Below are 25,759 nucleotides of genomic sequence, written 5' to 3' on the forward strand. Positions count from 1 at the left end.
TCATGTCAGTATTGCAATAGTGCTATGGGTAAAGTATCCCTACACTGAATTCTAAATGTAATACCCTGCAAGGTGAGCAACCTTTTCTTAGAATTTTCATATGTTTATTTAATCACTTCAAAAATGACTACTCTGCTCTTTCCCTTTGCCCAGGGATATTGTGACTTAATAAAACAAAGAGAGTCCAAGTATCATCTTTCAAAAGAATGGCACGTCCTTGCCTCTGCTGACAGGCTTCATTTGAAGCACTATGCGCTTATGAAGAAGGGAGGATCAGCTGGGGCCAGCTCCACGGCTAATGTCTTCATATTTGGCACTTGTAGAAGGGGAAAGTGGATTCAATCAGGAACCTAAGGCACCCTTACTCCCATTTCCAATTATCAGGAAAATTACTTTAGGAAAAAAAAATCAGCCAATCACTTTTGAATGTAACATTAAAGTAATTCAAACAAATAATGCATTAATTGAATAACTTATAAGAGGTGAATTGCAGGTAATTTGGAAACTGTGTTTAAGAGGAGGGCTAAAGAGATAGAAAAGTCCTACATCAGGGTGTGGCAAATAATTATATCTCTGCGTGCAGAGGTGTCCCTCCCTGTAGTGGACTGAGTGTGTCTTGCTGAAATCCATACATTAAACCCTAATCCCCGAGGTGGTAGTATTAGGAGGTACAGGTCTTTAGTGGGTAATTAGATCAGGAGTGTGGAGACCTCATGAGGGGGAAGAGCCCTGTAAAAGGGGCCCCAAAGAGCTCCCACACCCTCTTTCTATTCTGTGATGATATAGCAGGAAATGGCAGACTGCAACCTAGAACAGGGCTCTCATCAGAACCCTTCATACTGGTACTCCAGTCTCAGACTTCCTACCTCCAGAACTGGGAGGAATAAACCTCTCTCTTCTTAGATACTTGGTCTATGGTACTTCTTATAGGAACCCAAACTGGTGGAGACACTCCATGGCCAGTGGCTTAGGTAAGGACATCTAGTGAATACATTTAGGACCCAGAGTCACATGTAGCTCAAAGGCTCAGAGCTCTTGGCCCAGAAGACAAGTGTTAGGTCCAGGCAGCTGGCACCCACCAGTGTGCCAGTTTCCTAGACACACGGCCCCTTCTCAGCCATAAAATACTGCGATGTGAGGGACTTCAAGCCCTAGGAGCAATTCCCTCATTTGACAAATAAAGAAATGACTTGGAGTGGTATGTCATCTTGCCAGTGTTCCTAAAGAAGTAATTGGTAGATCACAAGAGGAGCCCATTGTGTGTGACCTTGAGGTCAGCATGTTTAATCCATCATGCCATACCATGGCTCTAAGTGCTGCTTTGGGGAAAGCTGACAATTTGACAGCATTCTAAGGGGCAGCCAGAATTATGTGTCTCCATCACCAGCCTCCCTCCTCTTCGGTGACCTCTGGCACAGATAGGAGGGCAGGGGCTGCTCTGTCCTCAACTGCCCCTTGCAGCTCCACCCAGGTCAGTTCTTCCCTGGTGGACAGACTTTCCTCCCTCTCCAGGGTTCAGCCAAACACGTTTCTAGCAGGAAACTGACCTGAACCAGGTGATGGTAATAATTCTCACTAAGGCAGTTGCTTTCCTGAGCATAAATTTCCAAGGAAATTGTTGACTCAAAACTCTCTGGGTGAATGCAGAACTGTTTTCTGAGCAAGGGCAGGCAGCATCCCTGCGGCCCTTGTCAATTCCCACCCTATTCCCAGGTTGAAGCCCCTCAGGGGTGTGACACTTGTAAGAGATTTTCCATTGGCTGTGCAGTGAGTGCCTCTCTGAGGAGACAGGAACCACTGAGCAGGTGGCTGGGCTTACTGCGGCAGTGCCTCTTCCCTGGGAGAAGGCATAATCAACTCTCCCTCCCATGAGGCATCTGCACAGCAGTCATGTCTAGAAAAGAAAAAATGCCATTACTGCCCATGGGAGAGTGTAATGACCCAAATTATGGCCTGTCAGATGAGGCAGTGCCTGCCCCAGGAGGCAGCTCGGGCAACAGTGGCTCACAGAGCAGGTGGGAAGGCGAGGTGTCCCCTGTGCAGCCTGGGGCTGGGGCTTTGGGTGCACACCTCTGCTTCACAATCTGAGACCAGGAAGACCCTTGGGCCCCTCCCAGAGATGGGATTATGACATTCTGGGCTGGGGGGGGTGCAGGGCACACACAGAAGCTCCCTTTTGACAAAGCCATGGGACCAGATAGCATCCTCTGCAAAATTTTTTCAAACAGGTTTTTTTTTATCTTGCATAATTTTTACAGAAGTTGGAATGATATAGATAGATGTGTGTGTGTGCGTGTGCATGTGTGAGAAAGAGAGAGAGAGAGAGAAAGAGAAAGGAAGAGAGAGATTTTTAAAAAATCACTGCTATCTTAAGTGGTGGGGTGGAACACTGTAGAATTCTACTCACTGGAGCAAGAGAAGAGTCCAACTCCAGGCAACCTGAAGCAAGTCAGGGCTCTCTTGGAGCCTTGCCTTCCTCATAAGTTTACTTCATACAGTGACTTGGAAGGTTAGACATCTGGTCATTCAAACAGTATTTATTGAGAATCCATTCTAGGCCAAGACGTGCTCTAACAGGGAAACGTTAATACTGGCTCTTGCAGTCACAGTAGGAGCTGTTCATTGCACTGATAGATGTTTACAAGAGTAGCAGGGACAAGCATGTATTGAGCGTCAGATACAGTTCCACGAGTTTGACATTGTTAACCCTCTGAGATTACCATGTTTTCATAAAGATGTGGGATAAAAGACTCCCTTATACTGCCAGGGGGAGTATAAACTGGTAATGACTTTAGGGAGATTCTGACATTTCTTATAAATTTGACAATGCACACACCCTATCACCTAACACTTAGGCTTCTAGTGGCTGCACCAGAGAAACTCTTTCACATTTAAGGCAGGAAATACATAAAAAGATGATTATAGACTTGATTGAATAGAGGAACACTGAAGGAAAACTAATGGCCCATAAACCAAATGTATTGTGTTTATACAATGAAATACTTTATCAATTTGTCTATCTAGAGCTCAAAATTGAATTATGAGGGTTGGAAAAGGATAGGTACCCTATGAAAGCATTTAAGTATATCTGCCAAACACTCATAAACATCATTGTACATTACTTTATGGATTCATCTATATGTACAAAAAGAATAAAATCATGATCCTGGGATGATACTCAGGAAGCCCAAAACAGAAATTTCCTAATTGTTTAGACAGATAGATGGATGGATAGATAGATAGATAGATAAAATCTACTTAATGGACCTAGTCCATTGCCAGGCATAATAATCTTGGCACTCTATGATACGATTATTATTCCATACAAATGTGGTAAAGGAGCAAATCTGTCAGACTCAACATAGTTGTAAAGATCTGTAGAGAGGTCCAGGAATATCCATTTTTAAATTTTGAAATATATGCAAATTTACAAAATAGTTTCAGGACTATTAGAAGTCCTGTCCACCTTCCACAGGTACATACGCTGAGCCATTTGAAAGTAAATTGTTGACATAAAGCCCCATCAATCCTGGAATACTTTAGTGTTTATTTTCTGTAACTGGAAAACTTCTCTATTATAACAACACAATCATCAAAATAAGGAAGTAAACATTTGTTTCTTACTGATAGCTTATCATCTGACATCACTCAAACTATGCCAATTGACATTATAATACCTATATAGCAAAAACACCTCATCCAGGATCATAAGATGTATTTAGTTGTCATTTCTCCTTAGACTCCCTCCATCTCGAACAGCTGTCTTTTCTTCACTTTGATAATCTTGATACTCGTGAAAATCACAAGCCAGGTACTTTGTAGAATGTCCTTAAATATGGGTTTGTCTAGATTAAGTTTGTTATGATTAAGTTCAAGCTATACTTCTTTTATTTACCCAGAAATATCATATAAATGTTTCTCTGTTCTTTTGGTTGCATCTTACCAGGACGTACACGATTTCAATGTGTCCTGTTATCAGTGATGCTAACCATGACCTTTGATTATAGTGATGTCTCCCAAGCTTCTCCACTGTAAAGTTACTCTCCCCTCTAAACAATAAGCATTTTTGAATAAAAGAATTTTCAGGCTATCACTTGCCTCAATGCATTTTTTACTTGTAAATTTTAGTGGCATTGATGTTTCCTGACTGAATTAATTAGAGCTATGATCCTTGTTATATGATGACTTTCTAACTCCCATGATTCCTTCTACAACTAGGAAGAAAGGAAACCTGCTGTCTTTCTCCATTCATATATTTCTACCAAGATGGAATTTTGAATTCCTATTTTGTTCGTTGGGTTATAATCTTTTGCAGTTGTTATTCATTTTGTTGTTGGAATTGTCCCTAGTTTAAATGGAACTCCTTCAAGCTAGCTCCTGTGTTCTTTTGGCATGTTCCCATGGCTTACTGAACACATTCTTATTTTTGGACAGTCAGATTCTCTGGCTCCTCTTGTATTTTCCTTATATCATCCCTGGAAAATCCATTTCTCCAAGCTGACATAATTTCTTTTAGTAGAGAATGGTGCTTAGACAGCAAAATCTCAGTTCTAGGTGTTTTCATTGTTGTTGAGGTCTCACTGCCACCACTTCTAGATGAAAACAGATATAGATGTGTGTGCATTCATTTGTATTATATGTACATATATGTATATTTATTTCTATGTATTCTACTTATTAATATATTTATATATTGAAAATCATGAATTCATATCTCAAACGCCAATTATAATTCAATACTAGGTTAATTCTATTCTTATTTCCTTCCCCAGCAGTGAAAAGTCTGATTACAATGATTCTACAATACAGTAGCCCTCCCACAATCCAAATACCCTGTCACTAATCACTGTGACATCTAATATCCCAGTCTCCATGACGGAAGTGCCGTCTGTCTCATAGTTTGCAACTCTCAAGCCAAGCTGCTGCCATTGCTGTCCCCCCACATAGATGCCCTTGTCACGTGTTCCTACTCCACTCTGAGAGGCTGCCACTGCCTTCTGCCCTTGCTGACCACACTCCTCACCCACTCAGACTCAGTAAACTCTGTTAGCCTGATGGATGCTTGACTTGTCCAGCTGGGGCCCCAGCATCACAGTAAAGGCCACCCTCACTGCCTTCGGCATGGATCCTCACCATGCTCTGGCTCTGACACCGCACATGGGGTTTCCACTGCCACTTTTTCCCCTGCTTAAGTGTCTTCTTCACCCCACTTAAACTTCGGCATTAGCCCACTTCAAACTCCACCCTCATCACTTTCCCTTGTGTCAAAATATCTCTTCTCTCTACTTCATCCCTGTTATTCCACCTCAAATCACTGCGCCTACCCATCCAGCATGAAGATGTACATTGCTTGCTCTATTTTGATTCTCTACTTTTAAATTATGTTTATTTTGAGGGAGGGAGGGAGGGAGGGAGAGAGGGAGGGAGGAAGAGAGAGAGAAAGAGAGAGAGAGAGAATAAATCCCATCCATTGGTTCATTCTCCTGATGCCTGCGATGGTCATGACTGACCTGAAGCCAAAGCCAGGAATTCAATCAAGACTTCCAGAGAGATGGCACAAATCCAATTACTTGAGCTATCACCACAGCCTCTCAGGATCTGTATTAGCAGGAGTCAAGAACCATAGCCATGAATCAAACCCAGGTACCTCAATGTGGTACATATTCATCTTAGACACTAGTCCTGAAGCCTATCCTTAATTCTGTACTTTTTAAACAATCTCTTTGGATGACTTCTATGAGCAAGTCCAGCAACAAATGCACACTCTCATGTCAAGGTCCACTTTGTAGATCAACCAACCTCTCACCATTGTGATGATTTTCTGTTATGCTTAAGACATCCCATGCTGATATTGTCCCCAAAAGGAAACTCACACAATTCCCTTGCTGAGAAAATAATTTAGATGAAAAATTGGGGGGGGCCGGCGCCATGGCTCACTTGCTTAATCCTTTGCCTGTGGCGGCAGCATCCCATATGGGTGCCGGTTCTAGTCCTGGTTGCTCCTCTTCCAGTCCAGCTTTCTGCTGTGGCCCGGGAGGGCAATGGAGGATGGCCCAAGTACTTGGGCCACTGCACCCGCATGGGAGACTTGGAGGAAGCACCTGGCTCCTGGCTTCGGATCGGTGCAGGGCCAGCCGTAGCAGCCATTTGGGGAATGAACCAACGGAAGGAAGACCTTTCTCGCTGTCTCTCTCTGTCTCTCTCACTGTCTATAACTCTGTCAAATAAATAAATAAATAAATAATTTTTCCTTTTCATTTCCATTTGGTCTACCCACTTTAATAAAGAATAAATTTGGCTATGTCAAGTCAATCATCAAATTACTCTCTAAATGCTATCATTTATACTACTAAAATTTCTAGGCCCATAAACATTTTCTTATATGTTACAGCTTTTCTACGCTTTGATATTTTCATTCTTTTTGCTGTGAATGTTCTAGGCTACAGATATTCTTCTTAAAATGTGGTTACTGTTATGGTGACTTCACTTCCTTTAACTTGAAAAAGGTCCTGCTATTAAGTCATCATCAAACTTATCCAATTTTCTACTTCATATATCAAACAGACAGCTTGCATTGAGCTGGCTGTCCTGTAAAAGTGTTAGGTCTCCCCCCTCCACCTTAAATCTCATCATTTTATAAAAGATAAAATAGCAACTCATAGACGTCAAAATTATTTGGTGTCAATGTTTAAACAAGATTGCAAAGGAAACAAAGTTACTGGCTTCTTTTTAGGATATTCTAAAACTTTTCATTTAATTGCCAGAAATCGCAAATGCTTATAATGACATTTCTTACCTATTTATTGAGACTGTCCTTAAAATAAACTAATCTTTTAATGTTTCCTTAGTTACAGAGGTTATTATCATATACTTTAAATAGATCTAAATTTTAAAAAGGGTCTTTCATATTAACTTACAATAGATTCATAATTTAGCAAAACCTATCTACTTCAAATAAATTCTTAGGCATATTCCCAACACAGAAAGAATCTTCTGTGAATCTTCCATTTTTGTGACTTGTTATAACATTGTCTTGGCTTTTTCTTTATCTCCTGTAGTATTATCAGGGGCCTCTACAGAAGACAGAAGATGTAGTAGATGGATTATCAAGGGGCTTCAAAATATATTGAACAGTCATTTTGCCACAAATAGCTAGTCTGAAAGTGCAGCTTCCATTACTCGCCTAATAGTTCCCCTGTCTGAGTGTAGAAAATGTATTAATAAACTCTAAACCTAACTTCCATCAGAATGAATTGGTTGTTCCTCAACAGGAAGGTGATGATTGAAATAAGTCACTTAGAGATGTCATAGAGACAGACCATCCATCCACTCATTCAGTTGTCTATCAAAATTGTTATACGGAATCAAAAATCCTTAGACTGGTAGAACAAATGTCTAAATTTCTCTACGAAGCATCATTAGCCATGAATATTGGTTTACGATTCTCAAATGTCTCATGGAATATGGACATTGTCACATTCCAGAAGCTCTCCTGCATTGTACCAGGTAGGCTTTTTGGAGGGCCTTTTCATTTGCGTGAGAGCCAGCATATACCCTAATATATTGGAACTGTAATCACTTTAGTTCTTAAATACTCAGGCAGGACCTCTGGCTCAAAGTTCAGATCTACTCTGAATTTTATCTTTTCAGTATTAGAGATATGATTTTCTTCACCATGATTATAAACATTCCAATTGATATTCAAGTCAAGTTTCTAGAACAAGAAATTGATAAGGGAGGGGACACTAGCATTTATCATGCAACTGCTATGCATTAGGCAGTACACTGGGTGCACTTCTGAAATTCACTCTTCTCCCAGGGTTGGTGTCTAATGACCTCTTACCTAGCTTCATGTCCACTTGTTCTAATTGAAACTCTACTTCTGTTTTCCAAATTTCAATCAAGCATATTCCATTGTGATTTTCTAATTATAGTCATCCCTTAGTGTCCATGCAGATTAGTTCCAGGCCCCTCCACAGATATCAAAATCCATTAATGCTCAAGTCTCTTCTTGAATATAATCTATGTGCATCTTCCCATATACTTTACATTATCTCTAGATAACTGATAATGTCTAATACAAAGTCAATGCTATGTATAGTTGTTATACTATATTATTTAAGGAATGATGACAAGAAATAAAAATCTGTCCATGTTTAGTATAGTGGCAAGGATTTTTTTCAAAAATATTTTTGGTCTGTGATTGATTCTGGAGATGTAAAATCTGTGGATACAGAGGGTTGACTTTATCTGCATATCCTATCATTTCCATTAGAACATAAATTTTCTCGAAGATTGCAGTTGAGGTTGTTTAAAAAGTTCCTTATGAACTTATTCAACTATGAAAAATGATGTATCATTAGGGCCTCCCTCATATAACTATATGAGAAAAAAATACAGATTAAATCATCTAATCGGTATGTCCAGTCTCTTCATGATATAGATGTACTCAAAATCTAGATTTGGAAAGAATGGTAGAAGGTGCAATTGTAGCTGCATTATTTAATCCACATTCTCAACTTCATATTTGTAATTAATAAAGTTGATAGTTTAATTTTTTATTTGAAAGGCAGAGCTAGAGAAAGAGAGAGGAGGACAAGGACACAGAGATCTCCCACCTGATGGTTCACTCCCCCCCCCAAATGGTTGAAATGACAAAAGCCAGAAGCTACTGGTTTCATCCAGGTCTCCTACATGGGTAGAAGGGGCCCAAGCACTTGGCCATCTTCTGCTGTCTTCCCAGGCACATTAGCAGGGAGCTGAAATAGAAGTGGAAAAGCAGGAACTTGAACAAGCACCAATAGCGGATGTCAGCATTGCAGGTGGCGGCTTAAATTGCTTGCCATAGCACTTGGCCCTGATATTTTAAGCTTTATTTCTCTAATTCTTTCATTTGTTTTCTTAATTGGTTCTAAACTCAGATAAATGAAAGTATACAATAAAATGTTAATCCTGACCTGGACAAAGTAACATTGATAGGACAGTTCTGTCATCACTAGGATCTCTGCAACACAGGATGGTTTCCTAAACAGGTTTCAGGAGCTTCTGGATCTACTTCAGTGAGACTGGAACCGTAAAGGAAGTCAAAAGGAACAGAATAGAGGGAAGGACGACATTCCAAAACTGATCCATTTTGCCACCGCACTGAATCACTGATGCTGAGAAATCCAGCACTAGGGGCGCCCAAGATGCTTACCTGAGTAATTATTTAGAGCCTAATCCAATTAAGCTCTTTATGATTGGGTAGAGCAGAAGGCAACTGATGTTTCATGGAATTCTCTCTATCAGGGACAACGTAACTACAATGGCTCTTGTCCCATTGACTGGCATGTAAAATCAAATTTGGTGCATTGATCCCAGCAGCAAGCACATCTCAGGAGTTCCACTGGATTGTCACTAATTCTGTGGTCTTCCCAGCCAGGATAGTGGAATGAGAAGATGACTGTTCATTTTTGGGTCAGGATAGCTCCAGCCAGCTTCTGGTCTCCAGACAGCTTGGCTTCCACACCAGTTCTGCGGTATCACTTTGTAATTCCACCTTCACCTCATAGGCACTGAGACAGGAGGTAGTATGGGCAAGTTTTTCAAAGAGCTAATGCATGAGAAGAGCACAAGGTAATGAAAGTTTCTATAGGAAGACAGGAAGCACAAAGGATGTTTGGTGCCACTTGTGTGTGCATGTCCATTTGGAGTAGATGTTTCGAATAAAGAAGGAATGAGGTCAGCTTGACAGTATATTTAGAAACCCTCCATTTTTGGGGGCTCAGAATAGCACACTATTTGTTGATTTACTAAAAATCAAGTTGCATAATCTGAACAATTCTTCCCACTCTTTTTTTGTTTTGTTTTGAACAAATTGTGTCCGCTGCATAAAGTCTTTCATACAGAAGAAAAGGTGCATTTTAAAGAAGTACATTCAAATGTTTTTAAAATTCCAGAAGCACCTGCATTGTTCCCTTCCAGTTATCCCTTAAGAAGATTGTGCAGGTTCACTCTCAGCTAATATTTGTGAAGAACTTATGCATGATACATGTTTGAAAATTGACAGTAGTAATAGAGTAGGCTTTTATTTGATTTTACTAGCTCACTGCAAAGACCCATGTACAGTCTTGTTCACGTGCTATAGCATTTTAAATAAAATGATGCTGCAAAGCAGACAGCACAGATTTTTCCTATGTCTTCCAAAGAGAGCCTCAGCCTGCACCAGGGCAGTTCTTGGCATGGAGGGAACACTGAGCAAAGTCATGTGTGAGATGAGCTGGTTTCAAGTGAGAGAGCTGTGTGGAGAGTCCCATCAGCTCCTTTGCAAATGGACAAGTCATAAAGCTGCCTAATGACTTGGAAACCCAAAATTGTCCCCTTCAATTTAAAAAAAATTTTAATGTTGTCCTCTCCAATGGGCACCATTAACAAAGACACCCCCCTCTCCCTCACATGGTTCCCTGTTAGGCAAGTGTTTTCAGTTAGACCAGAGGGAGAAGGAACTCTCAGTGGGGGAAAGATCTGGATGGAGAGAGGAGCACTTGGTAATTTCTCCAACCCACCCAGTCCATTGAGCCAGAGAGACTGCAGGGTGGGCAAACCACAGAGAAAGTGGAATTTATCTCAGCTCTGAATGCATCTTCCAACCATCTTAATCTCCCTTTTTCTTTTGATGCTGTATAATAATAGTGTCTTCCAGGAATGTTCTTTATTCTTGTAATTTGAAAACAAATTCTGCTTCAGCTGTCCTTCCGGTAGGCAACCTCTAATGGCTCTGCTATAGGTAAAACTCTGTCATTATGTTCTGCCTCCCCGCACAGCTTTCTGGATATCAAATTGCTCAGATGCTGCAGTTTTTGTCAGTGATAATATTGCCCTTTCAAAATTTCTCTGTAAGCAGCCTGAAAGGATTCATTCAGAGCAGTGGTTTCATTAATTTATTTAAATGCATTTCTCAAACAAAGGAGGTTCGTTGGTTTGAAATGTCAAGATCCGGGAGCAGACTTGAAAATATTCTGCAAAATACAATTGTCCAGGTCTTCCCAGGGAATGAAAATGGGGATTTGTCAGGGAACCAAACATGCATGGCCACATGCTGTTCACCAAGGCCCCAGTTTTTCAGGGAGATTGACAATATGCTCATCTGGCTCTGTGGTGGGACTGGGTCCTCCTTACAAAAAGGGCTTGAGCTCCAGCAAAGTGGTTTTTGCTCTGCATGGCAGTCAGCACTAATCTTTCCAAAATGAATTCTCTCTCCCTTAAGAGAGTCTGTTAGAGGCAGATTGTTTCAGCAATGCAAAGTGACTGGGTCCATTGGATGGAAATGCAGATGGGGTGGCTCCTACTTGCTCAATTGTGCAAACTATGGGCCAGGGAGCTTTAAGTTAGAGAAAACAGGCAGTTCTGAACAAAGCAGGGGAAGACGAAATAACATGTTGAAAACCTGCAAGAATTGTGAACTGGCAGTTCTAAAGTGTTGGTTGGTCTATGTCATTTAAGGAAAGCGAAAAACATCATCTTCAAACACAGCTCTTATCACTGGATTTTCAGTCACCCAGATGTTTTAGCTTTTCTCATTCCCCCACTAAAAAGCAATGACTCCCTATTGTCTACTGAATAATATCTAATCTTCTTAGCATGACATTCAAGACCTTCCACAGTCTGGCATCTGCTTGTCTTTTATACTGTGATTTCCACTGTCACTCTCCCAACCCCCATGCCCACACCATACATACACTGGTTAAACTAGATAGCCATTCATTTCCTAATCCCAACAGGCATTTTATATATCCTAATGTTTTCGTGACATCTCTATGGATGCCCTTCCCCTCTCCGTCATCCTGTCCGGCCTTACTGAGTCTTCAAAACCCAGTACAGAGCTTGATAAATCACTGCAATGAATGCTTTTGCCTTCTGGATCTTGATGATATTTGTTAACTGTCCAAAGCCCAAGGGAAGGATTCTATGGTGCTCTAGAATGAACTCCATAAAGACAGGACCTGCAGCACATCTATATCATCGGAGCTTGTGGAAACACTCAAAATGGAAACATTCTGGCAAAGTTGGGGTCTAGATGTGCCTTGCTTTGTTTATGTTTTTTTTTTTTTTTCAATCATCTTAACCATTTTAAACTTCATAGTACTGAGTGTATTTGAATACATTGTTGGGCAACCAATCTCCAGAACTTTTTTAACCTCAAAACTGAAAGACTACACCAATTAAATAAGGATTCCCTATTCCTTTCTTCTCCTCTATCCCTGGACATTGCCATTCTATTTTCTGCTCTATGACACTGATTACTTTAGAAACCTTAAATATGTGGAATATTTGTCTTTTTATGACAGACTTATTTCACTTAGTCTAGGTTTCTCAAAGTTCATCTATATTGCAGAATTTGACAGAACACCTTATTTTTTAAAGCTGAATAATATTCCATTGCTTGCATGGACCACACTTTCTTTTTCTGTTCATCTGTTAGTGGGCACTTGGATCACTTCCACTTGCCAACTATTGTGAATAATGTTGCTAAGAACATGAATATAGAACTACTTCTCAGAGATACTAGTGTCAACTCTTCTGCCCATATACACAGAAGTGGGATTACTGAATCATATTATAATTCCACATTTATTTTTTTGAGGAATCATGATACTACTTACCATAATAGTCATCATTTTACATTCCCTCTAAGAGTAGATAATAGTTCTAGTTTCAACAGACTTTCAAGATGGCTGAATAGAGTGTAGCTACACTAACTTCAGCTGCTCTGGGATTTGAAAAGAACAAAAGAAGGAACAGTACTAATCCAGGGCTCTGGCAGAAACTTTTGTTGAAGAAATGAGAAAACAATGAAGACTCCTTGGGAAAAGATGAGAGCAGACAGACACTGCTGCCACAAGCTGTGTGGCACAGCCAGCTGCTGATTGTGAGCCACTACCTTATGTCAAGGTAGGAAGACATTGCTGCATGCCCCACCACTCAGAGTTTTAGCTGAGAGGGAATTTCACAGCCACCCACTTACTTCAGCCTGGGAGCTGATTGGGGTCTGAACAGCTTCCAGGTTTGGAGCAGGGAAGCAGCCTTGCTTCCTTCCCCTTCCCAACTCCCAGAGCACAATACTCCACGGAGAAAAGTGAGGCAGTCAGGAGGAGGTGCCAGTTCCTTGAGAAGTGAAAAGAGTCTGTGGCAACCCATGTCACTGCTGATTTTGCCTCAGGGAGAACGTTGAGGACAACACTGACTTTGAGTCCAACTTGTGGCACTAGCTGGGGGTAGGGTGGCCACGTAATGCCATGAATAGAAAGCACATCTGCTTCCTGTGTCCCCCTCAACAAGGGTGCTTAGCAATAAGCAGGGACGAGGGTCTCTCTTGATAAGGTGAGTACAGGCAGACACAGCCCATGAGTGTACAAGTAGGGGATTTTACCCAAGGGATAAACTGGTGGTCCCTACTGATTTTGAGGCTGGCCTGGTGGGTTGTCAGGGCGCAGGGTAGCCACTTAAGCCTGTGATGTGTTCCCCTACCCTAACAGCAAAGTGGAACACTGACAGGCAGGAGGCTCCGGAAATGCCTCAGCTCTTTCCGAGGACACAGCAGGTTCATGGGGCTTAGAGTGGATCTCCTGCTCCCTGTGACTGTAGGAAAGTGTTATGACTGTGGGGATTCTGTGACTGCACAATAGAGCGTGGCATGTAGCTGGGTCTCTGAGCAGTCACTCTGTCTGGCTTCAAAGGCTCAGAGTTCCCTGAGTGCTTTAAGAGTTCATCAGAGAGGGTTCTGTGCTCCCACTGAGGACCACATAGATCCTTTCTGTGTTTCACGCTCCTGCGTGGGTTGGGTGTATAGCCACTTTGAGCCCACCCTGTGCACGGATCACCTTGGCAGAGAGGAGGACACCAGCCAGTGTGATTACCTTCCCCCCTGCTGACATTAGAGATCTACCGCACCCAACTTGGGTGTTATCCTGGGCTCTTACACCAATTCTGAGCACTGATTGGCGCTCCCTGACTCCACCCAACACACATCTCTGAATATCCACGGAAGGAGCAGAAACTTCACTAATCAAAAGAGGCATATTTCCAGTATAAAACCTATCAGAGGAAAAAAAACGAGGGGTTCCACAATGCCTAAAAATATCAAAGAAATATAAGAAACATGAACAAAGAAGACAATGTGACTGCCCTAAAGGACAACAGTTCAATATTACAATGTGAGGATGAAGAGATTGATGAAATGCCTGAAAAGGAATTCAAAAGAATTATTGTAAGATTACTTAAAAACAAGGAGAAGCAAATTCAGTTAAAGAAATACATAACATGGATGAAAAATTTAGAAGAGAGGTAGAGATACTGAAGGAAAATCAATCTGAAATATTAGCAATAAATAATTCAATGTGTTAAATAAAAAACACAGTGGACAGCTTTAACAACAGAGGTGGTGAGGCAGAAGAAAGAATAGCCAAGCTAGAAGACAAATCGTTAGAAATATCTTGGTCACAACAAAAAGAAAAAAAAGAAAAATTAAAAATAACGTTACAGAATATGGGATATTATCAAACAACCTAACATATGGGTCTTAGAAGCTCCTGGAGGTGTGGAAAGAGAGAATGGATTAAAAGGGACATTTAGTAAAATAAGTACAGAAAACTTCCCTAATTTCTTGAAATAAAGGGAATCCAAGTACAGGAAGCAAATAGAACTCCTCATAGACATGACCAGAAAAAAATCAATCAACAGTAACATAAAAAGAAAAGATTCTAAAATGGCCATGAGAGAATCGCCAGATTACCTACAGGCTAGGAGAGAATGGTGAGATACAGTCCAAAATAATTTTATGAATGAAGATGAAATAAAGACCTTCCATACCAAGCAGAAATTGAAAGAATTTGTCACTTGTCCAGACTTACAAATGATATTTAAGGATGTGCTACACACAGAAACAGATAGTCATCATTATGAAAGAATGCAAAAGCAGAATATCATCTACTAAAAGTGCAAACAATCCAAAGCAAACAACAGGAATGTTTATGAGAAATAACAGGACCAAGTCATTACTTATCAATAATAATGCTGAATGTAAATGGCCTAAATTATCCAATTAAAAGATACAGACTGGCTGAGTGGGTAAAAAAACAAGACCCATCTACTTGCTGCCTGACAGAAATACACCTCACCAATAAACATGCACAAAGACTGAAAGTGAAAACATGGAAAAAGATACTCCATGCTAATGGAAAGCATAAATGAGCAGGTGGAACCATCCCAATATTAGGCATAGAGGGACAAAGAAGGGCACTATGTAATGATAAAGGGGTCAATTCAACAGGAAGATGTGACTATAATAAATGTATATGCACTCAATGCCAGGGTGCCAGGCTATGCAAAACAAATGTTAATAGATCTAAAAGGAGACATAGACTCCAATACAATGATAAAGGGGACTTCAACACCCCACTTTCATCAATGGACAGATCAGGTAGACCAAAAAGTCAACAACGAAACCACAGAGCTAATCCACACTATGGACCAAGTGGACTTAATTGATATCTACAGAACACTACTATTTTATTCTTCTTAGTATTTTCTTTTTCTACTTAATACCATTGGTAGAATTCTTTACTTAACACATAATTATTCTCAGGTGTTTAAATACAATTGAAAATTGATCCTTGTAAAAAATAAGAGTGGGAATAAGAGAGGGAGGAGATGTACACTTCGGCATATGTTCCCATATCGGGGTACTGGCCCCTGCCTTCAGCCTGGCCCAGCCCTGTGTGTTGCAGCCATTTGGGGAGTCAATCAATGAATTCAAAATCTCTGTTTCTCTCTCTGTGTGTCTCTCTCTAACACCTCCCTTCTCTCACTCTGCCATTCAAATAAATACATAAAATGTTTTAAAAGAATGCTGGTGTTTAGTGAATTTCAGGAGCCTAGAGGAGATAATGCTTCCTGGACAGGAAACCCTCAGTCTCCCCAATCCCCAGGGTCCCAGCTCCCCATCTCTGCGTTTTGGAATGACTGCTGATTGTCTTCTATGTTCTGGTTGATGTTGTAACCCTCATCACCATGGCCAAGGATGACTATCAGTGGGGTGTACATGGGTGAGTGGAGTATAAATGCGCACAGAATAAGAACAGAAAGCAGATAGACAGAAAGGAGAGAAAAAGAGAAGCAATGAAGGAAGAGGAGGCCAAGAGGGAGAAACAGAAGTGTCCTTGGGGGTACTGACTGTGGCACTTCCCAGGCTGAGCTTTGGAGGGCTTGTGGGTTGCTGTGTGGTTGCAGAATTCCACTGTGAGCAGGATGGCAAGAGAGAATGTTGATTACATACTTTTTCTTTGTACAATATTAAGTATGTTCATAAATTTCACTCCCGGCTAAATACCCAAAATCAATCAGTTATATTGTGCAAACAATTCTTGGTCCTCACTCACATTAGGTGAATCTGCTCTCTCTACCAAATACTCATCTCATCCATTCTCTTGGTGCAGTTCCGATTACATCTTCTTATTACATTAGCCACCCTGTATCGAACTCTAATGGCTTTCAATTTCTTCTCTGAATTTCTAGAGTAATTATCAGCTGAAAAATCTACCTGGTAGTTATATACTACACAGAGGCATCTATTTCATTATCCTTGCAAAATGGTACTTAACATAGGATGGACATAGATCCAGGTTTAGCCCAGACAGTACTTGTTTATGCAGGTTAGTCCAGAAGAATAATTACTGCTTGCTGTTACTCTCACAAGTGTCTCAGTATGGGAGGATAAATAATATGGTTAGCCTACTTAAATGTTAAATTGTTACATTCTGTGTCATGCCAGACACACTAATGAGTACCTAAAATCTCCTCAGGGTGCTCTGTCATTCTCCAGCCTGGCTCCTAACACATAGTGCCCAGTTGTGTTTCTGAGAACATCAATCGCCCTTTTCATTTTAAAAGGTGGAAAATGTGCAAGTTCTAAAGACGTGTGAATATGTTGAATCTAAACAGGGAAGTTTTAATTTTAACACAGACCCTCACTATTTTCATTGTTTAAGTCCAAAATACACATTACACACTAGAACTGAAGATGTGTGTTCTTCCTAGGTTTGCTTCTGGGTCTGCTTTTTTTTTTTCTTTTTAAGATAACAATGAAGGAGCAGGCACCAGTTGAAAGGCAGACAGACTGCTCTATCCTCCTGAAGCCTCAAGTCTGCTCACCTACTAGCAAGCTCAGGCTGCCTCGGCTTCTAGATAACCTTGGGTTACTCAGAAGTGTGTTTATTCCATTTCCTTCTTACATGAATATGAATAGTACTTTCAAATAACATGAGAGCTTAAATGACAAACACTTGGAGAACAACAGTCCAGAAAATGAAAGCTTTTCTTTCTCACTGAAACATTATGTCCTCGAGGTAGAACTGAAAGCCATCTCTGTCTCCTTCATTTCCTTCTAGTGAGAAGAATCAGGAAGATCATATTGTTTGTGTCTACTCATCTACTCACTGATCAACTTTATTAAGAACTTAAAAAGCACAGTGCTCTCAGCCAGACAGACACAAATGAGAAATGAAATGGACATCCTCCTGCCCTCAGCAATAGTATAGTCTGATATGCAAAAGAGACACCATGCAAAGAATGATATGATTAACATCTGGGTGTTATGTACAAGGACTACTTTAGCAAGACCTTTACAGAAATACGTAACCTACTCTGGAGAGAGAAAATGAACCCCTCCTAAATAAATGATGATCAGGTTGAAACTTAAAGATGAATATGAAGCTGGCGCCGCGGCTCAATAGGCTAATCCTCCATCTTGCAGCGCCGGTATACCAGGTTCTAGTCCCAGTTGGGGCGCCAGATTCTGTCCCGGTTGCCCCTCTTCCAGGCCAGCTCTCTGCTGTGGCCCAGGAGTGCAGTGGAGGATGGCCCAAGTGCTTGGGCCCTGCACCCCATGGGAGACCAGGAGAAGCACCTGGCTTCTGCTTTTGGATTAGCGCGGTGCACCGGCCGTAGCATGCCGGCTGCAGCAGCCATTGGAGGGTGAATCAACGGTAAAGGAAGACCTTTCTCTCTGTCTCTCTCTCTCACTGTCCACTCTGCCTGTCAAAAAAAAAAAAAAAAAAAAAGATGAATATGAATTGGGTAGGCAAGAATGTCCCAGGCAGAGGTAGCAATCAACACAAAAACCCTGAGTTGAGAGAGAACTTGGTGAAAAGTGGACAGGCCTTGCTGAGAGCAAGGTGAGAGGCAGAATAATGGAAGGTTCCAGGGCTTAGCACAGTGCTTGACTTCTGGCTCCAGGTTTTGGCTTCTTTCTTTTCCTTTTGGTCAATCAGATCAGTAAGTTACCAAGGCCAATAACTAAACAAGCTGCTGATTAAATTTATTCTTAGGTATGTTGTTCTTTTCCTGGATATTGTAAATAAGACTGCTTTTTAGATCAGTTTTTTTAGCCAGTTAGTTACTGGTGGGTAAAAACACTATTTTTGTGGCTGACTTTGAATCCTACAATTTTACCAAACTTATTTATCAGCTCCAACAGATTTTTCATGGAGTCTTTAGCTTCTCTATGTATAAGATCATTCATCTCAGAGACAGCACGACTCCCTCCGTCCCTGTTGGAGTCCCTGTATTCTTTTCTGTACCTCACTGCTCTGGATAGGACTTCCAGAGCTATGTTGAATAGCAGTGATAAAAATGGACCCCTTCCTGTCTGTCTGTCTGTCTGTCTCTCTCTCTGTCTAAAACTCTGTCAAATGAAAAAAAAAAAAAGAAACAGAAAATGGACACCTCTGCTTTGTTCCAGATCTTAGAGGAAATACTTTCATCTTTTTCCCATGTGTCACAATGTCGTCCATGAGCTTATCACATATGATCTTTATTGTGATATGTTCCTTCTGTATTAAATTATATCTAATTTGTTGAAGGTCTTTTATCATGAAGGGATACTGAACTTTATCAAATGCTTGAAAGTTCCCAACAAATAGAAATGGTAATATTTTAGGAGATTGAAATGCTAATTACCATTACTTGATTATTACACATTATATACACACACTATTAGACTTCTGTACCCAATAAATATGTACAAAAATTTATCAATTTAAAACTTCTATTTTAAAAGACAGATAGCTAAGTAAAGACAAAAATTATTGCCAGGGATTATGGACTTGCAGCCTGGCTAACAAAATTTGGGGAAATAAAGAATAAGAAGGAGATTTAACAGAACTCCAGGCCCTAGCTGTCACATTCTTATAAAAACAAGCATCAACTCAACATCACCTCTAAATCAACTGCTTCACTTCTTAGCATTCCTCATTTTTCCCAAGAATGTTCTTATTCAGGAATAACCAATACATTAGTTATTAATGTTCCTGAAGTTTAGCTTGATCTGTTATGGATTACTAGGATAAATGCTACCAAAATGAAAGGCACAGTGACTGTCTTTAAGAAAGTTTAAATGAGAAAGACAAACACTGAGAATTGAGTTCTGGCTGGTATGGCAGAAAGAAGAACATGAGGCTTGGAGTAGGAGACGCTTGGACTGAAATGCTAGTTCTATCACTTATGAATTTTGTGACCTTACACAATTATATTAACCTCTCAGAGCCTCATTTCTTAATTTGAAAAATGAAGATAATATCTACCTGTCTCCCAGAATGGTTGAGAAGATTGAACGAGGTAATATTTTCAGATCCTGTGTGATATGTGTGAGTATGTACACAGGAAGAGAGTCTGTGTGAGAAGAGAGATGGAGCAAAAATATCAACTGAAATTGTTCCAGACTGATGGGGATATAGACACACAAACATTATAATAACCAGATAAAAGATAAATTCAACAACCCAGAAAGAGACAGTGAATGAACTAAAGAAGAGGCACAGGTGAGTAGAAGAAAAGACAGATGCAAGAAACATCTTATGTAAATTCCAATTATATAGATTTGAAATACGTGATATAAAAATATTAATAAGATTGTTTTGAACAAATTGAAATAATGTGAATTCCCTGGACGTAAAATGCGTGACGAGATGATTCTTTGCAAAATTTACTTGTAAATTAATTGTGTTTACATGCTAACCACAGAGGAGGGACACTTTGGTCGATAAAAATGCCTACTTTCTATAGGTTTAGTCTTAATTTATGCAACTTTTCATCTGTGCCTAAACTTCAGGAACCTTATATTACCAAACTTTTCAGCTGAGGGGAGAATTAATAAAATTTAGGGCATGACTAAGGGGCAAAGAAATGATCTCAGTGAGAATGCAGAATCAATGTTGACCTTTACTTTCCTATCTTCTGTGACATGACTCCTGAAAGGGCTATTTAAGAAGATCCCTTTGATTTGCTTCAGATAGGAATAAGTGCCCCATGGAAAAGCATGTGCAGTTATGTTGGGAAAAGGTACACCAGAAATATTACAAATGAGATTCATGTATCTCATCAGTTATTGCACATGAGAAAACTAAAATCCCTCCAAGCAACAGATTTTAAGATGAAGGTTAGAATAAGTAAGATATTTTGGCAAAGTTACAAGATATAAAATAAACACACAGAAATTAAGGATATTTGTAAACACAAACAATACCAAAGCTGAGAAAAAAACTTTTAAGAGCAGTTTGTTTCACAATAGCTACAAAAATATTTAAATCTTTGGATAAATTTAAACAAGGACATAGATGTTCTCTATAATGAAAATTACAAAAGACAAAGAAAAAATTGGAGGAAGACACCAAAAAATAGAAAAATCTTCCATTTTCATGGATTGGAATAATTAATATCATCAAAATATCCATGCTATTCAAAGCAGTTTACAGATTTGATGTGATTCCAATCAAAATAACAAGGACATTCTTTTAAGATCTAGGGAAAAAAAAAAACTAAAATTCATATGGAAACCACAAGACCCCAAATAGTTAAAGCAATCTTAAACAATAAAGACAATGCTGGAGGTCTCACAATATCAGATTTCAAGACATTTTACAGGGCAGTTATAATCAAAATAACCAGGTACAAGCACAAAAAAGACATGTGGAACAGACTAGAAACCCCAAAAATTAACCCACAAATTTACAATCAACTAATCTTTGACAAATGAGCTAAAATCAATCACTGGAGAAATGACACTCTCTTCAACAAAAGGTATTGAGAAAATTGGATCTCTGCACACTGAAGTATAAAACAAGTCCCTGACTTTGCACCCTATACAAATATCAACTTACAATGGATCAAGGATCTAAACCAAAGACCAGAAACTTTCAATTTACTAGAGGAAAACATAGGGGAAACACTTGAAGCACTGTTACAGGCAAAGATTTTTTTGGATAAGACCCAAGAAGCATAGGCAATAAAAGTGAAAATTGGCAAATAAAATTACATCAAACTAAGAAGCTTCTTTGAAACAAAGAAAACAGTCAACAATTAAAGAGGCCACCATACAGTATTAATACCCAGGATATATAAGAAACTCAAAAACAACAAAACAAGCAATCCGTGAAAGAAATGAGTTAAGGATATAAACAGGCATTTTTCAAAGGATGAAATACAAATGGCCAACAGACACATAAAAAGACGTTCAGGACCACTACACCACTAGACATCAGGGAAATGCATATAAAAATAACCACTGTTAGAATGGCTGCCGTCCAAAAATCAAAAAAAGAACAAATGCTGGTGATGATAGGTGAAAAAGATACCGTAAAACACTGTTGGTGGGAATGTATAGTAGTACAACCACTATGGAATACAGAATGGAGATTCCTCAGAAAGCTTAAAATAGATCCACCATATGACTCAACCATTTTACTCCTGGAAATTCATGAAAGGAAATGAAATCAGCATATGAAAGAGTTATCTGTACCTCCATGTTTACAGCAGCCCAACTTATGGTATCTAAGATATGGAATCAACCCATATGTCCATCAACTGATGACTAGGTAAATGAATTTTGGTATATATACATGACGGAATACTACTCAGCTCTAAAAAAAAAAATGAAATCTTGTCTTTCACAACAAAATGGTTGCAACTGGATGCCATTATGCTTAGTAAAATAAGCCAATCCTAATAAAGACAAATATCATGTTTTCCCTGAGTTGTGGTAACTAATATACAGAATACAAAAATGAAAATGTATATGAATGAAATTGATATCTTGAAATTTGATTATTATTTATAGATCTTGTCTGTACTCTTGAGGAATCGTGGTTTTTCTACTTACTACTTGTTGAATTCTTAATTTAGTGCAGGGTTATGCTTTGGATTATAAAGTAAATTGAAAGTATGTCATTGTAAAAATTAAGAGAAAGGAAGAAGGTGGAAGGGTTGCAGGGAGGATGGGAGGGAAGGAGGGATGTATCGTTATGTTCTTAAAACTGTATACATGAAATTTGTTCCCTTTATACAAATAAATAAATAAGAAGGACTCTCTATACTTCTGTTCGTATTTTAAAATCCTCAAAGCAGATAATTTTCTTCTGGAACTGGTTCTAGTGCTCAGCTTTTTTTTTTTTTAAATATGTCCTAGACTTGGCTCCTATGTGGATTATGAGCTCCGAGGGCTGGTGTTAGTGGTAGTAGTACTAGTAGTAGTACTAAGTAGCACCAGAAGCAACAGCTCTAATATTTATATTACACATAGCCTGTGCCAAATGCTGTCAAAATATATTTTCATATATTAACCCAGTTAATCCTCCCAAAGATCTTTGTAATAACTAATAGTTTCACCCTCAACTCACAGAGGAAGAAGCAAAGAGGTCAACTAAATTGCTGAAGTCACATGGTAGAAGTAGGGTTGAATCCTGTGACTCTATCCCTGGAATCCATGTTCTTGCCTACCCTACAATCCTGCTTTTCCAAGGAAGAGAAGCTTCTCAGCCTCTTAACTCTGGGAGTTTAATTTATGGTAACAGTAGGAGTTCTTTGTGACATGATCCATGTTTTTAAAGGATCCCCCCTTCCTTATTAAAAAAAAGAAAAATATCTCTGGTGGTATCAAAGAACAGTAGTTCCAACAAAACTTGGCAGCAAAACCCCTCTGCCCTACTCAACCTTTCCTTTAGTGCTTTGGTCCATGAGTTTCTCAGACCCAGTGTTAGAAGCCGAGTTTCTGCAGCCGCAATGCCACGCCAACTTCTTGCTTCTCTGTAAGACTCAGCTGGTTCTGACTGCTCATAAACTGAGAATACGTTACCTTTCTTTCTTTTATTCAGAGGTAATTAACTTAAAGAAAAATAATTTAATATAGATAGTAATTTTAAAACTCAAATGCTGACTCTCTGATGTGATTATAATGATGTTTGCAACAACTACTTGGAAAGACCAGGTGGATAGAACTTCTACAATGTGCAGTATCTGTTAAAGTCTGCTAGACAAGTGTGTTAAGCACCCTCCCTGGTCTAACGTTTGTAGAAAAGGAATCATTTAGATGTCTGGGGACCATGCGTGACAAAAATCCAAGTCTCCATAGCTTAAGTACAAGTTGAGATGAATTATTCAAATACTCACTATAGATGGGTCATCTCAAGGAGCCCAAGAATAGGAACACGGCTGGATCCCAGGAGTAAATGGGATGCATTTCCAAGTTCATACTCCCACTCCTGTCTGTAAATGTGCTGCACATTTTTCTTTTCATTTTCCTTTCTTCCCCCTCCCTCTCTTTCTTCTTGCTAAATTCTTTTACCACTCAGATCCACTTGATAAGAAGCATAGCATGGCCATCTGACACATCCTGAGATATGAATTGTACTGCTATAGGACAGATAAACAACTTGACCCTGCTCTGCAGGTCTGAAATCTGAACTTTGGCTAGATAGCTGTATTTAAGAAATTGAATCATTGTATTAGCACAGTAACTGTCTTATAGCAACACTGAGGATAAGCAGGCATGAGACAATTATTAGAAAAAGGAGCCTGAAGAGATAGTCCCATGAGTATCTTCTACAAATAGCCAAAATGCCAATGGATGCACCGGTAAGATGCCTTCCAAGAAGTAAAGTGTAACGGGGGATTTGTCTTATGTAGCATGGATACCATACATGCATGTATCAATTAACACATGGAAGCACCTATACAGTTGGCACTCCATAATAATAACACATACTTATTACACATTAAACATCTGCCAAGAGCACTTAATAGTCACAAAATTCTAGAAGATAGTAAGGCAACCAAAACTGAGTTTTAAAGAAATGAAGTAACCTGTTCAAGATTATACATCCAGTAAAATTGCATTATCAGGCCTTGAATATATGGCTCCATCGACCTCAAATCCACCACTCTGCCACATTCTTAAATTAAAGACATTCTTCTTTAATTGAGAAAATATGTAGTATGCACTAAGCCTATTACCAAGTGGAAAAACTCCAAATGCACATTCCAGGTGATTAAAAAGAAAAAAAAAAAGTAAAATAGAACTGCCAGTCCAGTAGATACAAAATTTTGACTTGATTCCTCTCACCTACTCAAAATGAAGAGCTAACACTACCTACCTTATTAACCCCAAGTGACCCCAGAAGGCATTCTGGAACAGAAATATAGCTACTTAGCAGCTTTAATAAGAATCCAACACCATCAACCATTTCTGCCTTCGCTTTCCAAGGAGGTCTTCTAAGCCCCTAAGGATTCAGGACATAATCCTGAGACATAAACTGTCATTTACAGAGAAAGGTCACATAGCCACCTCACCCCTACCTTGATGCTGTCCATGGCTCAGGAAGCATTTGCCAAGTTTGGGATTCTAAGCACGTTAAAGGACTGAACTCAGGTTTTGTTACTGTTTCTATTTTATAGGTGAGAAAAAAATGAGCAGGCGAAGATTTCATTTGACTTGTCTAAGCCCAGAATCACAGGCACCACTCAGATAAATAACAATAACAATGCAAGATCTATCAGCAAACACATGTGTGATGGAGACAGTGCTGAGACATTTCAGAGACAGGACGCATCCCAGCCTTCTTTGCCTTCAGAGTCCTGCTCTCTCTCCCACGTGGTTACCAGACTTTCCTAAAGATGCCTGTTTTCTCCTCTGGCACCCACTAGACTGTGTCTGTTACTGTAGCATTTCCCACCTTGAGCTTCATGTCAAGCTCCATTAGCTCAGGATGTGCTCAACAAGAGACAGGGAGGGAAAGATGAGGAGAGAGGGAGGAGGCTGGGATGGGGGAAACAGGAGTGGGAGAAAGGAGAGAGGGAGGGGAGGGAGGAAACAGGGGAGGACAGAACAAAAGGGAGGGGGTTTGGTCAGATAAAGGGAGGAAAGAAGTAGGGGAAGCAAGCTGGGGGAACCAACACAGGCTGCTTGCAGGAGAAAGTCCTTAGTCCATCTGTCTTAACATCAAGGCGAGATTGTGAGCAAACATAGAAGATTTGGTTGGTATCTGCAGGCCACCGGTTCTGGCCAGGAGGCAATATCCTGAGAGGTCACTGGTCTCTGAGATACTGGGGCAGAAAAGAATAGAACCTCATCCTACAGCCACTCAAGGCAGAGCAGCTGGCTCTACCACTCTCAAAGGGAGAGGCAGGAACATGGGAACATGTCCAGCCAAGACTGTTGGTGTGGAAATGGCTGGCTGAAGAGACCGTCCATGCATCTCTCACTCTCAGCTTCGCAAGGAGATCCTTCTAACTATGCCAATTAAATTTCCATGTCTCATGTGCCTTCAGCTGCTGTGTGACAAGAAACCCGAGCCCACAAAGCAGGCACGCTGACCCTCACTGAGGAAAGAGTGTTAATTGTGTATCTTCGAGCTGTGGGGCTTCAGCAGTGCAAATTGAAAAAGTAAACCTAATT

The 25,759-nt window shown here is 39.9% G+C and overlaps 1 protein-coding gene across 1 annotated transcript in view; it reads right to left on the reverse strand.

Annotated features, from left to right (window-relative positions):
- Positions 1-6,261: 6,261 nt before the first annotated feature.
- The window catches only part of TDRD15 (tudor domain containing 15), a 462,408-nt gene continuing 442,910 nt past the window's right edge, over positions 6,262-25,759 (reverse strand). Inside the window, exon 6 of the mRNA XM_070069375.1 lies at positions 6,262-8,759. The gene's annotated coding sequence lies outside the window, so the exon portion shown is untranslated. The remainder of the gene's footprint in view (positions 8,760-25,759) is intronic.

The sequence above is a fragment of the Oryctolagus cuniculus genome, chromosome 2 (assembly GCF_964237555.1).
Source record: "Oryctolagus cuniculus chromosome 2, mOryCun1.1, whole genome shotgun sequence".
NCBI lineage: Eukaryota > Metazoa > Chordata > Mammalia > Lagomorpha > Leporidae > Oryctolagus > Oryctolagus cuniculus.